This window comes from Delphinapterus leucas, chromosome 3, assembly GCF_059928025.1.
Source record: "Delphinapterus leucas isolate spDelLeu-1000000601 "Yukka" chromosome 3, BTC_Dleu_Yukka2, whole genome shotgun sequence".
NCBI lineage: Eukaryota > Metazoa > Chordata > Mammalia > Artiodactyla > Monodontidae > Delphinapterus > Delphinapterus leucas.
The window spans coordinates 12,960,425-12,985,263 of record NC_143131.1 but is presented as its reverse complement, the minus strand read 5'-3'; positions in this window follow the sequence as shown (position 1 = coordinate 12,985,263).

Below are 24,839 nucleotides of genomic sequence, written 5' to 3'. Positions count from 1 at the left end.
CAACTGTCTTTGTAGTTCAGAGCTTGTTTGCATGCTGCTTCTTTGGAGCCCAGGTCTTCTAGCCATACCAAACATTCCTTACTTCTTTGTCATATATCACTCAAAAGTGTCCATTATCATTCAATCTTTTGAGGGCCCTTGATCTGGGCTTATGAAATTTATAATACATTTCATTGTCACTCCTTAAGCTTGTCTGTGTGTGGATGTGTCTGTGTGTGGATGTGTCTGACTATTTTTAAATTTATTATTTATTTATATTTATTTTTGGCTGTGTTGGGTCTTCGTTGCTGCACGCAGGCTTTCTCTAGTTGCGGCGAGCGGGGGCTATTCTTCATTGCGGTGCACAGGCCTCTCATTGTGGTGACTTCTCTTTGTTGTGGAGCATGGGCTGTAGGCGCATGGGCTTCGGTAGTTGTGGCATTTGGGCTCAGTAGTTGTGGCTCGCGGGATCAGTAGTTGTGGCACAGGGACTTAATTGCTCCGTGGCATGTGGGATCTTCCTGGACCAGGGCTCGAACCCGTGTCCCCTGCATTGGCAGGTAGATTCTTAACCACTGCACCACCAGGGAAGTCCCTGTGTGTAATTTTAATATGCTCTCACACATTGGCCACTGGCTCACTCAGTATTCAAGTTTTTCTCCTCTCTATATTAAATATATTAAATGAATAATGCACTAGTTAATGTAATATGGAGCACTCTCTATGTTAGTTTTTATTATTATTCCATCTCTCACAACTGGCATTATAGTCATCCCTTGGGATCTGCAGATAGAGAAGGAAATTGCACTTTTAGGAGATGACACCAAGCCTCTATTAAGTCACATCTTCTTTTGTCCTTTCCTTGTTCCATTAAGAAGAGATCTGCAATGATTTAATTTTCTCTGTCAGTTCAAAACCTAGCCGTATATGGTAGGAAGGTTCTCAGTTTTAGAAAAGAAACAAGGACTTGGTATGTTTCTTACATTTTTTGGACCATACGTTTTATCATTTTGCTTCAGAATCCTGGGATAGGCTTCTTTCAGTGTGTTGGACCATGAAAAGAGGAAATAAGAATAGATTTTCACATACTTTTAAATGAAATAATAGTCAAATAACTATATGATTCACTGTTTTTGATTATTTTCTCAGATAAAAGTAGGCTTTTTATGACAAACCAATTCCTCTATTCTGCTCTTCATGGTGAGGTCACTGTTTCTGTAAGAGGAAGGATTTCTTAAAATGTTAAAAGTTATGGCATGCTGTGGATTTAGAGTCTTCTCAATCTTTTCAGTACACCTGCAGCTTAAACAACCCATCTAGTTCTGAAATAACACAAGAAGAGATCTGGCAAATAATTAAGTGAAAAATAATTTAATTCTGGCCATCAAAGTATCTGGGCATTAGATATGGATTTATATTGTTGGCTTTAAATTACACAGTGCTAACACTGAGTTTAATGTCAACAACTGGGTAAAAATTGATTAATCAGAATTTAAATCAGAATTTAAATATTTCAATATTAGGATTTTCTCTTAGGTTTTTATTTTCCCCTGCCTGCTGTAGCAACTACATTTTCTTTCATGCAGTTTTAGAGTTTGTATGACACTGGTTTCGTAAGACAAGGTATGTCAATTAAAGGCAACAAATTGGTTGTTGTGTTTTTGATTTTTTTGTGTTTGATGTGGACCATTTTTTTAAAAGTCTTTATTGAGTTTGTTGCAATATTGCTTCTGTTTTATGTTTTGTTTTTTTGGCCGCAAGGCATGTAGGGTCTTAACCTCCCCGACCAGAGATCTAACCCGCACCCCCTGCATTGGAAGGCAAAGTCTTAACCACTGAATGGCCAGGGAAGTCCCCGTTGTTGTTGTTGTTGTTGTTTTTTGACAGCATTAAATGTAACATCTTCCAGCATCTTCAAGAAAGCATCTGGGCTATGGTTATAGGTGAACATTTCTCATTTCATTGTCTGAGTACAAAGCCATTTATAGGGCAACTTATATAAACACCCCTTAGCATCTTATAACAGAAATCAATAATAGCAAAAAAGAAGACACAATTTAACCATATGCTACACCAAAAAGAAAATAAAAGATATCCTGTGAATTTCTTAAAAATTTAGGGTATGCTATAATCACCTTGCATTGATGTCTGATACATACATTTAATTTTCATTAGTTTTTGGCAAAAGGAGAGTGAAATGTTTGTTTTAATAGGAATATTAGAAAAAATAACCATTTTTGAATTCATGAAACATTTTCAGATTTCTTACTGTTTTTAAGTGCACTGTCACTCATAGTTGTATGAAGAAATGCTCTTGAGACATGAAAGAAAGTGAGGAAGGGGACATTTATCAAGAAGTAGAAGTTAGGAAGAAGCAGGAAACTATTGTCTTTTCTGAAGTGTGGGCCAAGTAAGGAGATATATGGACAGGTGGGGCAAGCTGTCCCCAGAAAGAAAGAAATGGAAGTAGGACAGAGGTCATGAGGAGCTGGGGATATTAATATAGCTGATACTCTGGACTAGAGTAAGACCCCCAAACTGGAGAGAGAGTGGCCCTGCCCCAGCCCAGTCACAGCAGTGCCACATGCCTGCTGGTGGCTGAGGCAAAGATGGCAGCCGTGACCCCAGAACATCAACAGTGACCCCAAGAGTCAGCCATCATCTAGAAAAGAAGTGTCTAATTGTGTCTAATTGTCAAGGAGAGTAACATGCTTGGCCTTGGTGGGAGGAATTCAGAGCAGCCGAATTTGGAGAAAACACAGAGAGACCTAGTAGGACCTTATCCAAGGATGCCAGAAGTTCCCAGTTTGAAGAAGGTAAGCACCTGATTTGTGTTTTACTGTTAAGACAAAGCCCAGTCAAGCATCTCAACATCTCTCGCAATAATAAGTGACTGATATTCTCATTTCGGTTTTACAGCTTTTTCTTTTATCCCAAATATCCCTTCCCTTACTTCCTTCAATTCCTTTTATTATGTAGTGTCAGAATCTCACATTCACAGGAAGTAAAGTTGTTTTTGTTTGTTTGTTTTCATTTAGTACATTTTGGTACATTTAGTAATTCACCCTTACCTTTGTGATTTTGTTAAAACAAAAAGAAGAAAACTTTTAACATATTATTTTAAATTTATAAAATAAAAAGTCATAATCTCATTAGTCTATTGTAACTTTGCACTGCACTTCCAAATGTTAGAGCGGGTGATTTTTTCCTTTCCTTTAGCTCTTTTGAAATGACCATCTTCTTTCTGGTTTAAGTATTGAGAAGCAAAGACCTTTCTGCTTTACTTCTCCTTTTTTTATTGTGTAATTTTATTGATATATAATTCATAAACCTAAAATTGACCCTTTTAAAACGCACATGCTATTTCAGTGGATTTAGTATATCACAAAGCTGTGCAACTATCACCACTATCTAATTTTAGAACACTTAATCAAAATAAACCTTATACCCATTAGGAGCTGCTCTCCATTCCTCTCTTCCCTAGCCCCTAACAACCACCAATCCACTTTCTGTTTCTCTAGATTTGCCCATTCTTGAGACTTCATGTAATGGGGCCATATAGTATGTCATCTTCTGTTTGATATCTGGCTTTTTTCATTTAACACAATTTTCCCATGTTTCAGCATATGTCAGTATCTCATTCATTTTTATATCTGAATAATATTCCATTGGATTGATATACAATATTGTTTATGCATTCATCAGTTGATAGATAATTGTGCTGTTTCTGTTGATGGATTTTTGGATTGTTTCTGCCTTTTGGCTATTATGAATAATGATGCTTTGAAATTCATGAACACATTTTTGTGTGGACATATGTTTTCATTTATCTTGGATATATACTATATTAGTTTGCTAGGGATGCCATAACAAAATACCATAGACTGGGTGGCTTAAACACTGGAAATGTATTTTCTCACAGTTCTGGAGGCTAGAAGTTCAAGATCAAGTTGTGGGCAGGTTCAGTTTCTTCTGAGACCTCTCTCCTTGACTTTCAGATTACTACCTTCTTACTGTGTCCTCACATGGTCATCCCTCACTCTGTGTGTTTTCTGTGTCCTAATCTCCTATTCTTATAAGGACACCAGTCATATTGGATTAGAGCCTGCCATAAAGGCCTCATTTTGACTTAATTACCTCTTTAAAGACCTTATCTCCAAAGTGATTACATCCTGAGATACTGAGAGTTAAGACATCAGCATATGAATTTTGAGGGGACATAATTCAGCCCATAACGTATATTTAGAAGGAAAATTGTTGGGTTACATAGTAACTGTTTAACTTTCTGAGGAACTCTCAAATAGTTTTCAAAGAAGCTGCTCATTTTACATTCCCACCGGCTTCCAATTTTTCCACATTGTCACCAACACTTGTTATTATCTGTCTTTTTGCTTATAGTCATTCACAGGAAGTAAAGTTTTGAAGTATATCTCCTTGCAAATTTTCCATTGCTCCATATTTTTTTCTCCTCCCCCATTGTCCTTCTTGACTGTGGTGCTAATATCATTTCTATGTGCACCCTTGGCTTATTCTAAGGGTTTAAGTTTGATCATAAGGCTGGTAACATTAATAATTAAAATAGGTGAGGGGTACTGTAATGTCTGATGAATTGTGTAGTTTATTATCAATAAAAAAGACTACACAGATACCATAAAAACATTATTACTGAGAAAATAGACAATTTGGATGAGTGGTTTGAGTTTATTTACATATTATTCAGCCTAAATTTGAAAACAGCCCATATTGTTGATATATATATATATATATATATATATATATATATATATAGCTAGCTAGCTAGCTATAGATATATAGGTATAGATTTAGATATAGGTATACATTTAGATACATAAAACCAGTAAAGCATTTACCACTATGTCCTTTCAGCAACACCTCTGTTTATTGAAAAACTTTGCACACACCATGAAGGTACTGCACCAGCTCAATGCGTTTTGAGAAGTATATGCTCCATTGTAATCATTCCTCTTCCAGAAAGGAATTTATTGGGGAATAAATTGTTTACATGAATTGGAAGTCCCTAATGTATACCTATTTACGTTCCAATGAAGAATTCCTGAATTTAGTTTTTAACTTAATTTATAGCTTTTCTGGAAGACCGTGATATATTCACCTAATTGCATTCAAGAATATTCATTTTTTGCAATAGTAAGTATCAAAATCATTACAGCTCAAACAGAAGTATTCTATGAAGAGCTGTAAGTGGGAATGATCTTTTTTTTTCACCAGGTGTCTGAGAAAGGAGTTTACATTTTGCCTGAGGCCAATGCCTTAATGTCTTCTTAATATCTTTGAAAATTACATCAAGGCAAAAATAAACTGATAATGTTATTCTAAACATCAAGATCTCATACCCAGCTAGACTTTTTTTTTTTTTTTTCTTTAATGGTAAATTTATTCAGTCCGAACTTCTTGCTTGGGTGTGTCTTGTTGGGCTGGTCACACCTGGAAATTCAGCCCAAATGTCATCTCCTCTTTGAAGCTTTTGTGGATGCTCTCAGCGGAATCCCTTCTCTCCTCTGTGTCCTGCTTTATACTCTATTGTAGCATCGTCATTATCAGCTACAATAATTCTGCATGTGTCCAACTCTTCATTTGAGTCAGGCGTTCTCAAGGGTGGCAATACATCAGTATCACTTGAAGAGCTTTTCAAATGTCTGCTTCATTCTGGGCCCCTGACACAGGTAGAGCTAAGTTGTGTCCCAAACTGAACAGACTCCTTCCATTTCCTAGATGTTGGATCTTGGGGTAGTTTATCAGAATCTGGGAAGGGGCAGAAAGCCACTCTCTACCAGGTTTTTAAGATGGACCAACGTTTTTTCTCTCTTACCCCCTCCTTTGCCTTTGTTGTGGTCTGATTCTGCCAAAGGAGATAGTGGATGTTTGTAAATAGAGAACTTAATTGCGCATTTCATAGACACATCTAAGGAGGCGAGTCTAGGATAGGCTTTTCAAGAAGTCTCAGCTGAAAAGACACCTTACATGTAAAACTGAATAAAGAATGGAGGTGTTTTAACTATATATTTTTTAATTGAACGTGTGTGTTATGTGCCAGTTTGTTAAGTATTTTATAATAATATAATTCTCCCTGCAACTCCATGAAGCATGTATGATCATCCTGACTTGAAAGATGAAGAAATATCCTCAGAGAAGTTAAATAGATTACTTGAGATCATACACTAGTAAGTAGTAGGGCTGGAATGAGGCAGACATCTTTTGCCTCACACAATCTTTTTTTTTTCAAGGTTATTTTTAAATGTTTATTTTTTGTTATTTTTGTTATGTTGTTATTCATATTATTATGGTATAGTTATTATTTATATTATTTATGTTAATATTAACAAATATAGCTGCAGAAGCAGTTGGGATTATTGCCCATATCTGTATAGAACCACAGTCAGTATTCTTAGCAACTTGAGGACATGAGCAGAACGGTGAGTTGCTTCTGAGGAGAAAAACTGTGGCTGGTGACAAGGAGCTGAGGAAATGGTGCTGCTCAGGCAGAAAATTGGGGGAAATAATACAAATGTTTAACAAGGATTCTATAAAATTTTGTTCTTGTCTCCATTTTCCTTTCTTTCTCTTTAATGCTTTTTGGAGTTTGATTTATTTTTAGAATTTTTCAAGTGCCCATTTCTGGAAAGACTTTCTTCAAATTGGGGGATGAAAGGTATTGATAGAGAGCAGAGGCTATTCAAATAGAGAAAGTAAATGTGTATTTACTTGATCTGAGTATTTAATTTCATCAGCATAAAAGTCAGCATCAGCAATTTGTGTTTCATCTTTTGGATGACTGCATCCTTTGACTTTCATTCAACATAAAATTCACCTCTTTGGTGTTTTGACACTTAGATCACTATGAGGAAAGGTGTTTCTAATACCTTCCTCCCTCTGATCCTTTTCTGTTTGTGGAATGTGTATTGGAGAGATTGCTGCGCTTCTACTTTTCAGGATTTCGTGTCAGAAGTAAATGTTTGCAGGGTGATTAGATTGGGTGCACTGAATGCGGATTAAGTTTTGGTGCAGAAAATATTCAGGTTGAGGCTGCAGGTCTAGTTATTAAGTTAAACATTTGATCTCCAGTGTGATGCTATGATAGCTCCAAAGCTTGTTCTACAGCCAAGCATTTGATTGCTAAGCAAATTCTCCCCCTTTATCCTCAGGCAGGGTGCACATAGAGTATGTAGGATTTTCCTTCCACCTCTCACTTCTTCCAGCCCAGTAATTTTAACATCTGTGCGTACTTTGTAAGACAAGCCTGGAAACAAGATAAGGAAAAATTAGAAACTGCAACACTGCTTTTTTCAGGGGATAGGCATATTTCTTGGCAATCAGTGCTCACGAATTGCAACTTTTTTGTTGGTGCTGTGAAGCTGCATGAAAGACTAAAATCCCCATGCTCTAAGTAAGTTTCATTTAACTAATCATGGAGGAAACGAAAGAGAAACCATAAAACTCTCTAAAATTTGGTGAATTGTCAAAATTTAGACTGTCAGTTGAAAATTAATCCTTTTTTGATGAAAAGTATCATGGAGTCACTTAAAAATATTTATTCCATTTTTATTGGAAGCACCTAGAGAATCATGACCCTTGAACAGAGATGGCAGTTTTACATTTGCAAGTCAACATTTGGTAGCCCTGAGCACAACTAGGTGTAGCCTGTGACCTGGAAGGCAGGGTAAGTAGATTTCTGAATGCTCATAACTGGGACTCACAGTAGATGCTCCAAAAAGGGCCAGCAAGAAATTAGAGAGAGCGGAGACAGAAGTAGGGAGAGGAAGCCTTTGTGGAGAATTCACTGTGCTGAATTTGAGACACTGTGGTGAATCCAGCATGCTGAATACTGCCCTGGAACACTTCTCATCCACCAAGAGTAATAGAAAAAGGGCTATTAGTCTTCAAATATCTCCTTAGCTGTTGGCTGTTACTGTATTTCATTCAATCTGAGCTGCCATGAATTGTAAGAGTGAGTTTGTTTTATTTTCACTTAGAAAGAAAAAAAAAAACACTTCCAAATAAACTATGACACAATCATACCTTCTCATCAAGACGTTTATGCTTTTTGTAAGAGTTTTTTAACACTTAATCGTTAACTGTTTACACCAGCCTCTCATTAGTTTGGAATCTCTTTTGATCCTTTCTAGGAGTATAACCTGACATTTATCTTGCCTTCAGTTTCCCTGCTTGGAGTGTGCTGGGCAGTCCTTATGTACAAAAACAAAGCTTTTTCTTTCTATGGATTCTGTCCTCCCTTAGATTCAATAAAGCTCTTTTTTTTTTCTTTTTTTGCAAGACAATATTTATGAGCGTATATCCCAATGAAAAAACTCACTATCCTGAAAAGATATTTTTACCCCCATGTTCATTGAAGCATTATTTACAATAACCAAGACATGGAAACAACCTAAGGGTTCAGTGATGGATGAATAGATAAAGAAGTTGTGATCTATATAGATATATTTGATGCAATACTATTCAGCCTTTTAAAATAAGAAAATCTTGCCAATTGTGACAATGTGGATGGATCTTGAGGGCATTATGCTAACTGAAATAAGTCAGACAGAGAATGATAAATACTGCATGATTTAAATTATATGTGTGATATCTAAGAAGACCGAATTCATAGAAACAGAGATGAGATCTCTGTTTACCAGAGGCAAGGGATGGAGGGGTGGGCGAAACAGGTGAAGGTGGTCAAAAGGTACAAACTTCGTAAGATGAATAAGTCCTGGGGATGTAATGTACAGCATGATGACTATAGCTAATAATATTGTTTCATATATTTGAAAGTTGCTAAGAGAGTAGATCTTTTTTCTTTTTTAGGTTTTATGCATTTTTATTGGAGTATAGTTGCTTTACCATGTTGTGTTAGTTTCTGCTGTACAACAAAGTGAATCAGCTATATGTATACATGTATCCCCTCCCTCATGGACCTCCCTCCCACCCCCCCATCCCACCCATCTAGGTCATCACAGAGCACCGAGCTGAGCTGCCAGTGCTGTACTGCAGGCTCCCACTAGCCATCTACTTTACACATGGCATACCTGTGGAATCTAGAAAAATGGTACTGATGAACCTATTTGCAGGGCAGGAATAGAGATGCAGATGCAGAGAATGGATGTGTGGACACGGGGAGACGGAGAGGGTGAGATGCATTGGGAGATTAGGTGTGAAATAAGAGAGTAAATCTTAAAAGTTCTCATCACAAGGAAAAAATACTATGTGAGTTGATGGATGTTAACTAAGCTTATTATAATAATTTTGTAATGTATACCTATATGAAGTCATTGTGTTGTATATTTTAATTTTATAGAATTTTATATTTTAATTATATCTCAATAAAACTGAAAAAATAAAGTTACAAAAAGAAAATATGGAATTGTGGTCATTCCTCCAATGATCAGTTTCATTTTCACAGAATGTATGCCCTACTATTCTGCTTCTGTGCCTTTCAGCTTACGTAGTAAACTCATGATTCAATGCTGAATCACAATGTAATTTTTTAAAGTGCATTTTAAATGAATGTAAAAATCATACAGGTATTACCAAAAATGAACAGTACTGAATTAAGTTGACAACTGAACCACTCTGACCAAGTTTAAGCATTTACAGACAATGTCAGCTGTTGCATAGCCAGTAGCAACTGGAAGAAACTGACCATAAGACACATCCAGCTGTCAAAGGAGTTAGAATATTAAAAAAGCATATTTTACAATTGATGAAAATAATTGAGTGACGTCATTGGGACCGTAATATGTCTATGGTGAATACCTAAAATAGGTATAACAGGTTCTAACTGTATTTTAAGGAACTATTCAAATATACACTATATAACTTAAGGATGTGAATATCAAACGATGTGAGCTCAGGTGAGAACTGCATCAAGAGGATGGCCAACATAGTTCATTGTGCTATATCTTCTCAGATTTCTCAGTTCCTTATGAAAAATAAGCTTTATTCAAAATGGCATTTTTGCTTTGCTTCTGCTCACTTGTATGCAACTTTATTTATTTATTATTTATTTATTTATTGGCTGAGTTGGGTCTTTGTTGCCGTGCGTGGGCTTTCTCTGTTTGCAGCGAGCAGGGTCTACTCTTTGTTGCGGAGCACGGGCTCTAGGCTCGTGGGCTTCAGTAGTTGTGGCACGTGGGCTTCAGTAGTTGTGGCACACAGGTTCAGTAGTTGTGGCTCATGGGCTCTAGAGTGCAGGCTCAGTAGTTGTGGTGCACGGGCTTAGTTGCTCTGCGGCATGTGGGATCTTCCCGGACCAGGGCTCGAACCCCTGTCTCCTGCATTGGCAGGCGGATTCTTAACCACTGCACCACCAGGGAAGTCCTGTATGCAACTTTAAAGAGCAATTTTTGTTTTTGCATTTTTATAATGAGAAAAAATATATTTCTACAAAGTTTGGAAATTTAGGAAAGCAGGAAAAAAATGAAATAAAAATAAAAATTATCTTAATGCTACTATCCAATGATAAAGGTAGCCTCTACAACCTAACAGTTAAAGAGTGTTCAGCACGCAAGTTTCATGACACTTGTTTTTTGTCCCATGACTTTTGCAATGAATGATATTTTATTCTGCCTCCAGTGCCAGTAGTTTTGTTGGGAAAATAAAATTACTCTAATAACTATAACATAAGATAATTTGTCCTGAGTGTTATGAGAGATTCTGATTACCAAGGACGTTGGAGAAGGGAAGTTAACATAAGATTGGAGGCAGTTCAATGAGAAATTCTGTGAGGGAGATAATACTTGACAGGTATCTTCATGGGTAGGTTATGAGGTCTGTATGGAGAAAGCAGGCATTTCAAAGGAGGGAAATGTTTAATCAACAACCAAGAAAGAAATTCAATTAGGCTGATGGAAGAGTCATTAATTCTGATTATAAATGCTCCAGCTTTTCCTGCACATGTAGGATTCTGCACCCTGCAGAAGGTGGGTATGCTCATGTGATGGACAAGTGAAACTTTAAGGGCAATTGCATGATTCTCCACATTCTTTCTTAATAATGTTTGCCATGGTGACTGCTCTGTTGACCCGGTTTCCTGATTGATTATGATCAGCAGACTCTCTTAACAAATCCACAGGGACATGAAGTGAGAAAAAGAAATAAAGTTTATTTGATTTAATCCACTGAGATTTTTGGGGGAGGAGATATGTTTGTTACTGCAACATAACCTAACGTGGCCTGACCATTACAGTAGGATATAGAATTGAATAGAGCTGGAGATAGATATGAAGACAAAGAAAAAGATAAGGTCAAAAGTTAGTTGGAGTTGAATCACTCAAATGCTTTAATATCATAAAGGAATGTGGACATCTAGACTTTACATTATAAGCAATACAGAGCCATGAGTGTTTTTACCATTTTATTTTGCTTTTATTAGGAAAATGGCATTACCAGGTTTAAATATTAGAGGATTTGTGTTGCAGTATTTTGTAGAGTGAGTTGGAGGAAATACAATGATCAAGGAAGAACATTAAATAAGAAACTACTGTAGTAACCAGTGTGAGAGCTTGAGTTTTCACTAAGATTGTAACAGTAGGAAGAGAGACTAGGAGACAGCACTATGCTCTCATTGTGTAGAAACAATGTAAAGTTCAAGTTGAAGAGCTTTGTAGACAAAGTGCTTGTCACATGCAACTATTATTAAGCATTGAATTGTGTACCTCCAAAATAGATATGTTTGAGTCCTAACCCTCAGTACCTCTGAATGTGACCTTATTTGGAAATAGAGTCTTTACAGAGGAGCTCAAGTTAAAATGATATCATTAAGGTGAATCTTCATTCTATATGATTGGTGCCCTTATAAAAAAGGGAAATTTGACACAGAGACAGGCATGCACAGAGCGAAGATGTGGTGAAGAGTAATAGATGGAAGATGGCTATCTACAAGCCAAAGAGTGAAGACTTGACAGATACCTCCCTCACAGTGCTCAGAAAGAAACAGCCTTAGAACACCTTGATCTCAGCCTTCTGGCCTCCAGAAATACAAGACAATATATTTCTGTTGTTTAAGCCACCTAGTTTGTAATGTTCTGTTAGTCATAGTGAACTAATATAACTATTGATATATAACTAATATAACTCACTTTCCCATTTCCTTTGCAGCTAGAGCTTAGCACATGACATTGGCTCCATCATTTAGAAGCATCTGACCAAAATTTTATTTCAGCAGAAAGTGAGCTGAAGAAGGAGGAACCCATGTGGTGAGGATATCTATCTTTTCAAGGCAGCAACTGGAGAGGTCCTGCTAGAGAAATCCCCTGCTCAGTATTAGCAATGCTATTTCAAGTGCCTATTTTTAAATGTTAGACTCTTTGATCTTTAAAGATTCCAGGTCTTCTCCTTCCCCTTTATATGCTTCTACTTTTGTCTAAATTAAATCAGAAGCACAGGAATAACTTTCTGTTCCTCAATGTATAAACTGAGCCAACTGACTTTTGTTCAGATTTGCATTTTATCCTTTACCTGTTGCTTCCCTTCTCATATTAGAAAGGTAAAGCTTAACAAGGTTTGCAAACACAAGACTTACTTTGAAAGATGGAATAAGGGTACTCTTAAAAAAATCCAGCCAGTCTTGAATTCTGCTTAATTGAAAAAAGCCCTTTGGTGTGATGAATGCAGTCATTAATTTAATATCTAGCTCTATTGAAATCTCTTATAATCAGCTTTTGAGTTAAAGGCATCAAGGTGAAATCCTGCCAAGGCTTCAAAGATTTCCATCTAATAGGAACGGGCTGCACTCTGAAGATGTTTACTTATCCTCTAAATTCTGCAGAAAGTCGAGGTGATGGCAGAAATTCACTATAGGAATACAGGGCTTCAGGACAGTGATGTTTCTAAACTTTTATACATCAAAGTTTAATACCCAACAGTTGATATATCATTGCCTTATGAAATAATGTTATTATTTAAACACATTTTGAGAGCCCTACATTAGGAACATATCAATAATTTTCTTTACAATCTTAATTTGGTCCTGGGAAATTCAATCTCTTTTATTTTGCAATATGACTATTGAATCAGACTGGAATGGGAAAGTTGGCCCAGTAAACTCTCCAATTAAGATTTATCCAAGCCTTGCATCTCTAACGCATTTTTTCTTTCATTCATGATATGGATACAAAACCGCAGTTTTCAAATGCCTATATGGATTTCTACGATAAGATTTTTGGATAGGTACTAGCTTTATTCAAAAAATGAACTGAAAGACAGTCTTAAGTGATTTAAAATTTACATAATCAACTATATTTTAATTTCTTAACCAAAGCTATTGGCAAGGTTTAAAAATGAACCCCAAATTAAAGTACCCCTGAAAATTAGATATACTGAAATCCTGCTCTAACACCTCTTGACATATGAATTAGTAAAAATAAGATATTTTCAAAATCACATTCACAAAATATTTAATATTTTAATATTTATGTAGTTATATGGCCAGAGTCTTATTTTGAAGGTGTTTCACATGTAAGATGGATGTAAGGATTGAATCATTCAGTCATCAAACATTTAATGAGGTCCTATGGATAAAGCAAATTTGAATTACTTTGGGATTTAAAGATGAATAAGGCAATGCTGCTGAAACATTGTTGAAAGGGGCATATGTGTATATAAACCATGGAGATATAATGTAATACACACACATTTAGTAAACCATTGTTATGCCTAGTTCTGGCGTGTTGGAATATATTTAGGGTTATGCTTGACTTACTTTTGAAGAACTAGTAGATTATTTTCAATCAGAAAATCTGGAAGCGTATTCTAGAGAGCGGAAACAGCATAAGCCAAGGTTCGCAAGCCTACAAGCGTGTGGACAATTTGGGGTCCACAAACCAAACTTGGTTAGAGAAAGAACTGGTTGCGCAAGAGGCAAATGGTGTAGCTAAAAAAAGTTGAGCAGGATTTCATCTAAGTAATAGGGAATTCGGGGATTATAGAGCTGATGAAAATGGAAATAGAATCCAGTTTAACTGAGCAGGACCCTGTGGGGCCTTCCGAGGACAGGCCTTCCCCCATATCCTCTGCTTTAGCTCCTCTCTGAAGTACCTACATAACAGTACCTGATGCACATTTCCTGAGTTGTTTTACAGATGTGAAAACCCCCCACCAAATGGAAGACATGAACTATTTGAAGACCATGAGCACACAGCCCCAGGCCTCCTGGATCCTAAGGATTGATAATGTTAACCCCTGTGACACCGCCCTTTTATCTCACCAACAGTCAATCAGAGAATTGTGCATGAGCTGATCACATACCCTGAGACCATCTCCCTCCCTCATCTGGCTTTTAAAAATGCTTTGCTGAAACTCTTGGGGAACTCAGGGGGTATTTTAGAGCATGAGCCACCCGTCTCCTTGCGTGGCCCTGCAATAAACCTTTCTCTGCTCTAAACTCCAACATATCGGTTTGGCCTCACTCTGTATCGGGCACACAAACTTGCGCTAACACCGATAGTCAGACTGATTCAGCCAGCACACGGGAAAAGCAAATGTGAAGGTCACGTTCAGCAGCATAATTGCATCATCCCTGTTCTAGTTTCGCAACTGATTATTTGGGTCATCTTTGCTCATGTATTCAGTCTCCACACATGTATCAAATGAAGTAACTGATTCAGAGGGTCTCTAAGCCTAGTTACAGTTTTAAAAGATAAGCTGGAGTTCTGAGATGACCATTTTGGTGGTCATTAGATGTTAGAAATTTTGCACACATTATCAAACATAGGCATAGGGCATCATCAGAGAAACCAACTAGAAAGCGATGATCTACACAGATAGTTGATTCGCATTTTGATATTCTGTGAAAGCGTTTAGAGGGTCTTGCGGTATTTATTTAAGCCTTCCTTACTTTAGTGGATATTTAGCATATGTTTTTAGATGCGTAGCACTACTTGAATGTCTCTCCTATGTGAAAATTTTCCAGCTTATGGGTTCCATGTCCTCAAGATAGGAGCTAGGAGCTCACTTTCCCATTTCCTTTGCAGCTGGAGCTTAGCACATGACATTGGCTCCATCATTTAGAAGCATCTGACCAAAATTTTATTTCAGCAGAAAGTGAGCTGAAGAAGGAGGAACCCATGTGATGGAGATATCTACCTTTTCAAGGCAGCAACTGGAGAGGTCCTGCTAGAAGAATCCCCTGCTCAGTATTAGCAATGCTAGTTCAAGTACCTATGATATTGACGACAACCAGTCAGTCAGTGTGACTTGGGCATTTAAGTAGCTGTATAAGCCTCCAGATGTGTATCTTGACCCTGCTGGAAAGTCTTGCGTGCTACCAACATTGTTCAGTAACTTTCTTTCTGCTTAAACTAATGTGAGGGGATCCTAGTATTTACATCTAAGAATCCTTTCTGATCCAGCAACCTGACCTCCTTTTCCTTTGATCCCTCATTTTGCCGAGCTCCGTGTCTGATAGATAGGTAGAGCTTTCCATCATGAGTCAGTGCCAGAATACTATTCCTCTTGAAATAAATCAAAATGTAACCTTTTCTGGCGATCTTTCAATGATGACAAAAGTGCCTACTCTCCAAATAAAGCATCTTAGGACTGAGCAGTGGGCCACTATGGTGTTATTAGGGGTTCTCTTCTCTCTGTCATCTCACTCCAAAATTTGATGTAGAAAATTGCTCTAAAGGAATATCTGCTAAAACTTAAGATTCCTTGAGAGAGATTGACTGATAGAAAAGGTAAGGAAGAGAGGAATCAGAAAGAATAGGGAGACAATAGATCTGTGATGAGAACAAAAAACCAGAAACAGTTGAAAGAGAAGAAGATGACAGAAAGTATAATGGGGGGTGGTAATTGTCTGCCTGGAACTTCAGAACTGGAAGGATTCTCTATGCTTAAATATGTCCCCGGTGCCCCTGCACCTTAAATTGTAGCATTCAGTTACAATTTACTTTGATTAATTACTGCTCTCTCCAGTTGTCTCCTATACAATGGATATGTCAAACATAGGTAACCCACTAAGTCATTAACAACTCCATGAGACAATGAGCCAGTTTTGAGATTCTCATTGCTTGGTTTGCATCCTTCTCCTGCAATCCTCACCTTTTTAATTGCACTCTACTTTCTTTCCCAGCCCTGCCACTCTCTTTTTCCTGAAAAATTGCTCTACCTATAATCTGTCATCCCGTTTACATAGGCTTTCACAAAGGTATTTCTAAAGATTCACTTTCTCCATGTAACTGTAACGGAGTTTTGCTTCCCCAAGGATGTAAAATCCCTGGATGAGGCAGACTTGATATTTACTTTGATCTTTTCTTTCCCGTCTTCTGATTCTACCCCACCTCTGCAAGTTCTAAGGAGAGATATCTTCAGTTTTGCTTTAACCTAGTATCTCACAGTGCATGGCTTCATAGCATAATATGGAGCTTAATGGAGCCTTACACAAATAGGCTCATGTGCTGTCTTTGTTGTTCATTCATTTCAGGCTGTTCAGCCTGACTTTGGCTCACCTTAAGATCCCCTATTTTTACTCTACATTTCTCTCTCCTTAGATAGCTTAATTCTCTCTTCCCATGGCCCCGTCCCCATACCCAAAACTGAATATAAAGCATTTTGGTGGGTTATTGGGAGATGCATATGATTATCTGGATGCAATATATGTTTGTACAGAGGCTGACACAGCCAGGTAATGTGCGTAGAGGTCTACATGACTTCATTCTATGGGGTTATACAACAGAAAAACTAAGAAGTCTCTGGGGACCCCAGGGCATATGTCCTCCAAAATAGAAATTCTCAGTATTTTTCTCCATGGAGTGCCCATGACAGATGCACTTCCAAGGGAGAATCTCTTGCTGGCAATTCTGAATAAGTTCACTATTTCTTCTCTTACAGACAGTGATACCAAATGTACTTTCTATCAAAGATAATAGAGGGAGTCAGAGGAGTCTACTTTAAATGTAAACGTCAGTCATTCAAAATGTCACTCCTGTTGGTAACACATGCTTATGACAGACCTCACTGCTGATCAGAACACAGCAGAAGGAAGTGGCACCTCAGCCTAAGGTTCTGTGACTGTATTTCTTGTCTACTCAGTTGCCTCCCATACTTGCTGTTCTAACTATGCCTGTCGACCTCCTTTGTCTTCTTGCCTTACCCTCTTGTAACTGCTTCCTCTTTTGGCATATATTTCACAATAGTGTAAAAGATACTCTTAGTAGTGATGCCTTTTCAAAATTATAAAACCCAGTCCGCTCTTCTCTGCTAGGAAGGAATGAGGTATCCAAACTTTGTCTATTCACGCTTATCTAAATTCACTCACCCACCCAGGACTTAACCTGATAGCTTTTCTGGAAACATATGAATAAGACACTGGCTGAAATCTTTACCTGACTCTTCATTTCAGGAAAGCCAAAATGCTTTAGCAGGTAGTAAGCATCTTCACTTTGTAAAGATCAAAAGAGGACTCAGCTAAGCACATCTCACTAGAGTAGCACAGGTGAGCTAGAATGCTCACTGCGACAAATCAATGTAACTACGTTTCCCTCCTCTGTCCTGTGAGTTCCTCAGCTGCACACCTTGAGGCCTGCTGATAATAATTAGAAACATGCGTAGGGTGAGGATTCTCTATTGCCTCTTCACCAAATCAGTGAAAATCAGATATATTCATGAGGAACACACCTGAGCTTTGTATTTTCAAAAAGACAGAGCCATACTGCATTTCAGTTTTTATGTAAAACTTACATTTAATGAAATGTACACATTTATAGGAGTGGGGACATGAAGACTCAGAGGGTTGTGGTGATCTTAAGTTTTGTTATAATTATTTTTGTAATTTATAGAAAGTGTATTATTTTAACTGAAGACATAGTTTAGCCTAAATGAAGTCTTCTAGAATCCTCTCAACACGGTACAAAGTCTTACACAGTGCTTGTAGGTAAATTTCAGTTTAGAATATATGTACATATGTATATAAAATTACCTCCCTAGCATTTTAGTTTTTAATAAATTAAATTTTAATGCGAAGCGTAAAATAAATGTACTTGCTTTAAATAGTTGTTACATTATTTTTTTAGAACATATTTAAAAGTATTGATATTCTCACTCATTTTGAAAATATTTTCAGTGACATTAGCTTCAAATAGAATTTATTCATTTGTTTCTATAGCTCTAATATTGTGCAGTTTTTCTTTCTGAAATCGTCATAAATAAGAATGAGCTTTGGTTTCAGCTGCTGTCGCTTTATATGACTGAAAGAGGTTAGTTACTGCAGAGTCTAAGTGGAAAGATGGTAAATTGATACTCATCAGAAAGGCCCATTTAGTATTTCTGAGTCTAATTAAATAAAATAAATCCACTTCAAGAGGCTTTGCTCAAGTGATGTGCAATGCTGTCCTCACTCCATAATTGAACGACGTGCCCTTTATCACCATGTTTATGTAGAATGGAATAAAAAAAGCTTGCAGTCCCTTCTGAGGACATGGTCCAGGTTCTTTCTGGGGATAACAATGGATGGGGGGCTTTTCGGGGTGGTCTTTAATATTGCTATATCGTGATACCTGGTCTGCGCTAAGGTGCAGGTTCATGATTTGGGTCTCTTTTCACCGAGTATTAATCTTGGCGTATGAATTTGCCTGGAGTACAGTTTGAGTTTCATGAGCCTTTAACAACTGGTTTCCGTGCAAGTCTTTGGCTTCCCTCCATGGCTAGGCTGTGGGTTGCTGCCACTCCCTCACTCAGGGGTGGCTCCTTCTGCATCTTCTTCGCTGGGACCAGACCTCTCATGTATATGTTTATGCTGAGAAGAACACAATTTGTACAGCTTCCTTATGATCAATTACCTATGAATTTGTTCTGTATTGTTATTTCCAACCAGCTCATTAATATTTTAAATATATATATTTATATTTTAAGTTTTACCCAGCATTTTCAGTTGTGCTCTCCCTAGGGTGGTTTCTATGAACGTTGCTTTCCTACCTGAAACAGTCAGACAGTGGGACTTCCCTGGTGGTCCAGTGGTTAAGACTCTGTGCTTCCACTGCAGGGGGCACGGGGAACTAAGATCCCACATGCCTCTCGGCCAAAGAGAACAAAACAAAACAAAAACCAGTCAGATTGATTTCTTTTGCTTGCAGCCAAGAGCCTTAATGAAACCTGTCTCAGAGAAAATAGGGAAGATCTGAGGACAAGATTACTATGTTAACACAGTGCCAGTTAAATGATAGCCATTCAGCAAATTTTAATTATTATTAATTTATTATTCTTATTTTCATTTATCTTATGATTGTGTCATACAACCTCAGGAATATTTCGTGTTAAAAAGGGTACTCCCTAGAGGACTCTACTTGATCAAAGAGATAGATTAGTTTTGGGCAGATATCAAGCATGGATGAAGTAGCTGCTGGGGAGGAAGTGAGAAGGGTCCTGTCACTTCATACATTATGAGTAGGAAGAGAGCACAAACATTTTTTTTTTCTAGATATGCTACCTACCCTTCTGAAGGTTTTACTTTAAAGTAAAAAATATTCCAACTGATATCAGGACAATGGTTCCTGTGTGTGTTTCGAATTGTAGAACAAGATCATAATGAGAGAGAGGGTTTTACTTTCAGGATCTTGATAAATGTCAAACCACTGAGCACAAATTCATTAGCCAGCCTGTACGCCTTTAGGGTGGAAGTTGGTAAATGAGCAAGTATTTGTTTAATTTCAAATCTTCTGAATTTCCCTTCAAACCATGAAGCTTCTATGACAACATGTTATACACATGTACAAAGAATGATTAGCCGTGTCAAATTTAAATTTCATGTGCTTATGGTCTGAATTAGACTTCCAGTCCTTGGTATTTTAATATCATTTGCAATTTCCTTTTTATTTTCAAAATTAAAGTTTCCCAGTAAATATAGACTTTTAAATGTTATATACTTCATGCTTCTTTCTAGAAACTTCAGTCTTTGCCAATAGGTTTAATGCTGTAATATGTACTATCATTCAGATGGACTATGCTAATTTTAGAGTATGTTAAAAGTTTTTCTTCTGTATTGGGAGACCCTCACTCAAACTCTACCTTTCAAAGTAGAGTCTTACTGTCTCCCTGAAAACTCAACACTCAGTAAAGGGTTTTAAATTTTTTTCTCAAAAAATGATAGGAATAAGCTTTGACAAGCTATTGTTCTCAGAGAAGTCACACTCAAACTTACTGTTACTTTCTTAAGAAAAATGACTGTCACTTTATTGCAACTTATAAAACTGTGATTATTAAAACTTTGCAAAGTTCCTTTGCAAAAACATTTTCAAAAAATTATGATAACTTGATACTTCATAGTCCTATAGGGAGAGAGCAATCAGCTGGTTGAATCCACTAGGAAATGAAATTATGACTTGACTTCATCTCTATAAATCACTTCTATCCAAAGGCAATTATAAAGGGATCCAGGCTTCCCTGCACTGTTTTTTGAAACAGTTTATTCATTTTAGATAAAACTCTTTGTGTTTGCTTCTCCCTAGAACTGGGGTATCAAAACTACTTAAACTTTTTTTTTTTTTTTTTTTTTTACCAATATCCAAGTAACGTTTTATTTTATATTCTATCTTCCATTTGGTAAACTTTTAAAATAATTAATCACACACATAAAAAGATATGGTGGGCAATGCCCCCTCCCCCCAAAGATGTTCACATTTGAATCCCCAGAAGCTATGAATATATTAGATTACAAGACATAGGGAAATTAAGATTGCAGATAGAATAGTTTTTCTAATCAGCTGACCTTAAAATAGGGATATTATCCTGGATTATTTGTGTTAGTCCGATGTGATCACAGAGGTCCTTAAAAGGGGAAGAGAGAGGAAATGAACTAGAGACACATAGACTTGAGAGGGACTCAGCCCACTATTACTGGCTTTGAAAACGGAGAGGGGTCATGAGCCAAGGGATGTGATAGAAAAGGCAAGGAAACAGATTCCTCCAGAGCTTCTAGAAAGGATGCACCCTGTCAATGCCTTGATGTTAGCCCAGTGAGACCTGTTTCAGACTTCTGATCTGCAGAACTGTAAAAAAAAAATAAAAAAAATCTGTGTTGTTTTAAACCACAAAGTTTGTGATAATTTGTTAGAGCAGCAATGGAAATCTAAAACAAGAGGTAAGATCAGTGTGGTAATAAATGGACTTGCATATACTCTTTCGAGTAGAGAATAATAGAACTATAGAATACCATTCCAATTGGCTTCTAGGTATCTTAGTCTAATCTGGAGACATTGACAGTGTCTAATACAGCTCAGCAAAAATGAGTGGGTGCCTTGCAGTGGTCTAGATGAGTATATTGAAGGGAAACAATGGGTGTAATTTACTGTAAATCAAGCAAGCTTGCAGACTATTTCAGGCCACTGTGTTCAGGTCGGGTCAGGCTGAAAGGACAGTTATGGATAATCACTGTGTTAGTTTCGTCATGGCAGGGCAACACAGCTCTCCTATCACTTGCTTAATTCTTTGAAGGCACTAAACGGAAAGTGGTACCTTGGATCTCACCATTAAACTTTAGAACAAAATTTTTATTTAAAGGAAAGCAGGCATAAACTAAAGATTGACACAAAGAGATACATAATAATTGATGTGTAATTGGTCACAGAAAAGATACAGAATAAAACCCCTGCTTTGACTGCCGAAGGATAATCTTTAAACCAAGTCCCTGCTCCTGAATCTGAAAGAGGTGGAACGCCATGAAGCAAAGGTTACATGAGTAACGTGCTAATACTTCCCAGGTTCAAAATTATCCTTTTTGATGTCTAGAGCCAGCAAAAAAACATAGTAGATATTTTTTTCTTGGAGTTTTTATAGTAGGCTTTGTTAACAACAAATCCACAGGCTGAATGCACATTGATGGAGAGTGATGCCCCACACCCATGACAGTGCTGCCCATACACATGAAAGAGAAAACAGAGAACTATGTAGAGCCAGAGAAGGACTCCAAAGGCACGTGTGCAGGATAAGCTCAGGGGACCTCGTATCCCCTGCAGTTAGTGTGCAATTGCTCATTTTTGAAGTGACTGATTCTGCATTAAGTAGGGTGACTCACATAGACGTTTTAATGTTGGCTGCAGTAATGAGTCAGAGGACGATGCAGAGGACAGAGCCTCTACCTCTCCTTTCATGATAAAGGACTTTCTAATAAAGTAATTGGGAAGTATTGCTGATTAGTTTCAGAACCACTCTGCATCATCATGTGCCCACTAGCTATAGTTCCTGTGATCCTGTGTGTTGTATGTACATGTGTCTACCTACATGTCTCTGTTTAAATCAACTGCATAGATGGTTAGATCCTTATATATATTGAATTCTATAGAATGAGTTCATTTTAGACTAATACCTTCCTGTCTTTATAAGCCCTGCAATAGAATAATTGCTCTGTGTCTTATTTATGAGACGATCTGAACTGGGTGAAATCATTGTCTTTTGAACCAGTAAGCTGAAACCAAGGGTAAACAAAATTCTTTATAAAATGGTGCCTAACAAGACCTAATTCCAATTGAGTGCCATCTTCACATCAATATTATTAAAAAAGGGGCATAACAAAAATAATAATACAATAATGATAATATTTAATATTATTGCACACATATATACAAGGACTTCAGTGTATTATGTAATTTAATATTAAAAAGATATTTACTGTGAAGCATGCATGGACTATTATCATCCTCATGATGAGGAACTTGCAGCTGAGAGATGCTGGTAACTTGTCCAAAATCAGTAACAGAATAACAGAGTCAGGATTTGAACACAGGTCTGCCTGATCCTAAAGGGCCTGGCTTTAACAAATATGCTATCATAGGCAATCCAGGTATTGGGTCATAATCAGAAAAGTATCTGCAATTTTTTTAAATAAAAAATTTATAAATTTTTAATCAAAAATTTATAAATTTTTAACAAAAATTTTATAAATTTATTTATTTTATTTATTTATTTTTGGCTGTGTTGAGTTGTCATTGCTGTGTGGTTTTCTCTAGTTGTGGTAAGTGGGGGCTAATCTTTGTTGAGGTGTGCAGGCTTCTCATTGTGGTGGCTTCTCTTGCTGTGGAGCACGGGCTCTAGGAACGCAGGCTTCAGTAGTTGCACCATGCGGGCTCAGTAGTGGTGGCTCATGGGCTTAGTTGTTCTGTGGCAGGTGGGATCTTCCCAGACCAGGGGTCGAACCCGTGTCCCCGGCATTGGCAGGTGGATTCTCAATCACTGTGCCACCAGGGAAGCCCAGTACATGCATTTTTTATTTTGACCCTCTCCCATTCTCTAAATGCTGAAAGCCTCCAACATTTGAGTGGCTGGGATCTCAGTCCAACATCTCTACATCTCTAATTTTGTAGACATGTAGCTTGAGGCACAGAAAAGCAAAGATGTGTGTGTATGTTGCTATTGAACATCGGTGTATTCTCGTCCCAGCCTTTTACTCATTCTCCTTATTTCCTGAGCTTCAGCTTTCTGACATTCCTTATGTGCCTCACTGTTGTTGATAGACTTAAATGGAGGAGTTTGCTTCAAGTCTGACATATTCCTTCTCAGCCTTGATCTTGAGTATATCAATAAACACTGACTCATGCACTGAAGAATCAGACTGAGTTGGACACAAAGTTGTGTATTTCCAGTTATCAAGAAATTTGGTGAAATGCCTCAAACCTGGCAAATGCCTGGGCCACCGCATAATGATTGATTCAATGGCATTCAAGATATAATATTTGGGAGAGACCTTCAAGATGGCAGAGGTGTAAGAAGTGGAGATCACCTTCCTCCCCACAAATACATCAGAAATACATCTACACATGGAACAGCTCCTACAGAACACCTACTGAACGCTGGCAGAAGACCTCAGACCTCCCAAAAGTCAAGAAACCTCCCACGTACCTGGCTAGGGCAAAAGAAAAAAGAGACAAAAGAATAGGGACAGGACCTGCACCTCTGGGAGGGAGCTGTGAGGGAGGAAAAGTTTCCACACACTAGGAAGCCCCTTACTGGTGGGGATGGTGGGTGGGCAGGGGGGAAGCCTCAGAGCCACGGAGGAGAGCACAGCAACAGGGGTGCAGAAGGCAAAGCTGGGAGATTCCTGCACAAATGGTCCCTGCCGACCAGGACTCACCAGCCCGAGAGGCTTGTCTGCTCACCCGCCGGGGCAGCTGGGGGCTGGGAGCTGAGGTTCAGGCTTCGGAGGTCAGACCCCAGGGAGAGGACTGGGATTGGCTGCGTGAACACAGCCTGAAGGGGCTAGTGTGCCACAGCTAGCCGGGAGGGGGGCCAGGAAAATGTCTGGACCTGCCTAAGAGGCAAGAGACCATTGTTTCTGGGTGTGCGAGGAGAGAGGATTCAGAGCACTGCCTAAAAGAGCTCCAGAGACGGGTGCGAGCCGTGGCTATCAACACGGACCCAAGGACGGGCATGACACTTTAAGGTTGCTGCTGCAGCCACCAAGAAGCCTGTGTGCGAGCACAGGTCATTGTCCACATCTCCCCTCCCGGGAGCCTGTGCAGCCCGCCACTGCCAGGCTCCCATGATCCAGGGACAACTTCCCAGGGAGAACACACGGCGCGCCTCAGGCTGGTGCAACGTCATGCTGCCCTCTGCCACCTCAGGCTCGCCCCGCATTCCGTACCCCTCCCTCCCCAAGGCCTGAGTGAGCCAAACCCTTGAATCAGCTGCTCCTTTAACCCCGTCCTGTCTGAGCAAAGAACAGATGGCTTCAGGCAACCTACACACAGAGGCAGGACCAAATCCAAAGCTGAGTCCCAGGAGCTGTGTGAACAAAAAAGAGAAAGGGAAATCTCTCCCAGCAGCCTCAGGAGCAGCAGGTTAAATCTCCACAATCAACTTGATGTACCCTGCATCTGTGGAATACCTGAATAGACAATGAA